Source organism: Tachypleus tridentatus, chromosome 13, assembly GCF_004210375.1.
Source record: "Tachypleus tridentatus isolate NWPU-2018 chromosome 13, ASM421037v1, whole genome shotgun sequence".
Lineage (NCBI taxonomy): Eukaryota > Metazoa > Arthropoda > Merostomata > Xiphosura > Limulidae > Tachypleus > Tachypleus tridentatus.
Window position 1 is genome coordinate 131,015,393 of NC_134837.1, and position 4,059 is coordinate 131,019,451.

The window sequence follows — 4,059 nt, forward strand, 5'->3', positions numbered from 1 at the left end:
AAGTTTAAAGAATTTTCCTTTGAGTTAATCAAATAACTTTAGTTTACTCTTTGTTGCAATCATTTCAAGAATTTTTTTTTTTCTGTTGATAATTTGGCAGCACACTTGAAAAAACAACTGACAACCAACGTATACTGACACTGATAAAAACAATATAGATGATAAATTTTGAAATAAAGAAAGGTTAAGATAAATTTCCTCTGAACAAAATTTAGTTCAAGATCTTTTTTTAAAAATATAGCTTTTTTTTTACTAAACCTACTTAACAATGATTTAAAAAGTGATGACCAGTGTAAAAACTCAAAACTTTAATTCCTGATTTATCATTATATTAAAACACTGGAAATTAACATTGTGGAGACACTAAAACAGTTCAAAGAGTAAACATTATCTTAACAATGGTGTTTCTGAAACAAACTGAACACAAGTTTGAGATTCATACACAAATGGCAAAGTTGAAGACAATTTGGAACTGTGACAGATTGTAGCATTTGTTTTTGATCTGCTAACACTGTTCAAGTCTTGTTCTTTAGAATTCTGCTGGCACATCACCTTGTTCAAGTTTGTAACTGCTAACATAAATCTCCAATTATGATGTTGGAAATAATCATCATATCCAATTGTTTCACACAAGATTTATGTTAGCAGATACAAACTTGAACAAGGTGACTGGAGCAGACATCATACTTCATTCTACAACTCTGGAATGGTCTTCCACTTCCATAGTATCATCTTTTCATCTTCACAATGTTTGGTTCTACCTGTGTATTTAGAGATTCTCCTAAATCAGAAAAAAAAACCTGTGCTCAGTAATAATAGTAGAAAACTGAATGTGAAATTACATTTTATAAGCTGTAAAATAGACTTCAGGGAAAGGAACAAAACCATGTAACAGCACCAATCTCATTAAAAGAACACACTGTAAATATAATAATCAATTTACATTTTATTTACTTTTACTTACACAGTATTTCATTAAGTGTGTGTGTGTAACATAAGTGCTTATTTTGATTTCCTGCAGTATTCTTGTTCTAAATTCAGATTGGCTCCCGAGACCTAAAAGATTGCCGACACCTGTTCTAAAAGATACATGAAGGGTAGAAGTTTGGTTAAAAATAATGAACACAATATTCTCAAAACTTTAAAGTACTTATAAACGTTCAACAAAAGAAAACATCAATGTTATAATACAAGATGGTTTAAAACTGTTGTCACCAAGATGGTGTAAACATTAAGTATATAAACAAAAACAAATAATATGTTTTAGTATTAGATTTAACAAGGTTTGGCCTTTGAGGTTGTAATATATCAAATGTTAAGTGAAAGAAGAAATTTTCAAAATAACATAGACTTTTACAAAGTTTAAAACGTACTTGTTCTTGTGGCACATATATTCCCTGCTTCTCTTGCTATTCTTCTGATTGTTTTAAATCGGATCTGGCGGGAGAATGCATTTCCTGATGTCTGGCTCCAGGCTATTTTCCTACCTTTCTCTAAGACTGGGAAGGATCCCAAGATATCTTCAAACTTCCATCCAATTGCCTTGATGAGCTGTCTCTGTAACACCTTAGAGAGGATGGTTAATGCGTGTCTTGTCTGCTTCCTTGAGTCAAACATCCTCCTCTCACCCACCCTGTGTGAGTTCCAACGACAGATTTCTGCAGGGAATCATCTGATTTGACGTGAAACGACAATTGGAGAAAACTTTCTCAAATGACAACATCTTGTATCAATATTCTTTGACATTGAGAAGGCTTATGATACAATATGGATGTATGGCATTTTGCAAGATCTCCATATATATGGGTTACATGGCTATTTGTCCATGTTTTGAGTGTCACACTTTTCATTGTAAGAATTAATGTCATCACTGAACAACTCCCTTTCACAGTTGCAAACAGGATCTTTGTTAATGACTCACATCTCATGTCAGTCGTTGAACATAATGTATTTTGAGCAGCAGCTACAGACTGCCCTCAGTTGTGGACTAAAGTGGACCACAGCAAACAACTTTAACTTCTCATTCTCTAAACCTGTATACATGCACTTTTGCTGTCCACAGGGAATTCACCCAGATCCTGAACTCGGTATTGGTGAAGTTGTGCTGCTGTGGTCCCTGAGACAAAGTTCTTGGGGCTTATCTTTGATTGTAAGCTGACCTTTATACCATAGATGAAGCAGCTATGGGTCAAATGTACAAGAGCACTGAACATCCTCCATATCCTCTCTTCTACCACTTGGGGAGTGGATCAGTGTTCTATGCTAAAGGTATATCGTGCTCTTATTTGATTGACACTTGACTATGGATCACTGGCCTGTGGCTCTGCCAAGACCTCAACCTTAAAGATGCTGCACCCCATTCATCATCAAAGACTTTGGATCTGCACTGGGGCTTTCTGCACTTCCCCAGTTCAGACCTTATACATAGAGTCTCATGAACATTCTTTGCACCTCCGCCATTTGAAAGTGTCTTAACTATATGTTTCGAAACTTCGTTCCTTACCAAAGCATCCCACCTGGGGTTGTGTTTTCAGAACAGACGGTCTTCTATTGCTCCTTTTGACCTTCGTATCCATGCACAGTTGGATGAATTGGGTTTGTCCTTGGATAACATTGCTGTATCCACTGATCAGCCCATCCCACCATGGCTTCTTGCAATCCCCAAACGTGACCTATCTTTAAGTCATCTGAGGAGAGCAGACACTCCCAATTGGAAATACTGTCTGCTATTTGCTGAATATCTTTCGAACCATCCTTCCATTCCTATTTATACAGTTGGTTCAAAATCAAGTGACTTTGTGAGCTTTACCATGGTTTGTTGTGGTTTGGTGATTGCATGCAAAATCCCCTCTACAGCTTTGTGTTCACTGCTGAACTGTACTCCATTTATCTTGCCTTGGATCACATAGAAGTTAAGCAGTACTCAAACTATGCTGTTTATATTGACTCCCTTAGTTCTCTACTGGCCCTGGAATCGCTTCATGTTAGTTCACACCCTGTTCTCACAGATATTCAAAACCAACTGGCACATTTTTCTTTAGCATGTACTTCTATCCAGTTTTTCTGGATACCGTTGGTATTCGCAGGTATGAACTCGCCAACACCACAGTTAAATCTATCTGCTCTGGTACTATCACCACTGTGCCTGTTCCATACATTTACTATGGATGGTCCTGTATTCAAGGCTTGGCTCCGTGCCAGTTGGCAGTCGACTTGGAGTGAGCAACATGAAAACAAACTTTACCAAATAAAACCCTATATTGGACTTTGGCCATCTTGCTTCCGTAAAGTTGAGAAAGAGGAAATTGTTCTAACTATACTATGCATTGGTCACAGTGTTTTGACTCATCGTTTTCTTTTCTCTGGGACTGATGCACTAATGTATTGCCAGTGTAACACTCAGGTCACAATAAGCCATATTTTACCGTTTTGTTATCGTTATGACTCAAAGACAACACCAATTTAAACATATTCTGTCCCAAGGTCTGTTCATAACGTTAGATAGTGTTATTGGTGATGGTGACACTGTCCACCTTAGAAATGCTTTTAGTTTTTTAAAGGCCATTAATCTTTTTAATGCTATTTACGTTTTTCTAATTTATACATTAAACCTTTTTTAATGTGATTCCCTTTTAAAAAAATTAAAGCCCATCGAGCTCAGTTTGAAATTACAAAATAGCCGTAATGGTAAGTAACTCAAAACTGGGACTGGAAATGCCAACTTCAGGTGACTGATGTTTCTGTTTGAACTACCCGTCAGTCATCCTGATGACTTATAATTAAAATGTTGTTGCAAGTCTTTTAAAACTTATTACTCTCTGAAAATAGCCATAATGTCAAATAATTCAGAACCAGGACTGGAAAGGCCAACTTCAGATGACCAACAGTGGTTTTTGAACTTACCTGTCAGTCTTCGAGGTGAGTTATGTTAATTACAGTTATGCTACAGAGAGCCCTTTCGAACTTGTATTACTGTAGTTTTCTCTTAACATTTGTAGACTAGTTGTAAACATTGATTTTAATGCCATTTATGTTTTTTTAAACTTTGTTTTGTTTCAT

General features: G+C 36.3%; 1 long non-coding RNA gene across 1 annotated transcript; it reads right to left on the bottom strand.

Moving 5' to 3' along the window:
* Positions 1 to 296: 296 nt before the first annotated feature.
* On the bottom strand, positions 297 to 1,205 carry LOC143238437 (uncharacterized). Its single transcript, XR_013020578.1, has 2 exons — positions 965 to 1,205; positions 297 to 781 (listed from the first exon to the last, which is right to left on the bottom strand). It is a non-coding gene; the product is annotated as an uncharacterized LOC143238437 (long non-coding RNA).
* Between the last annotated feature and the right edge of the window lie 2,854 nt (positions 1,206 to 4,059).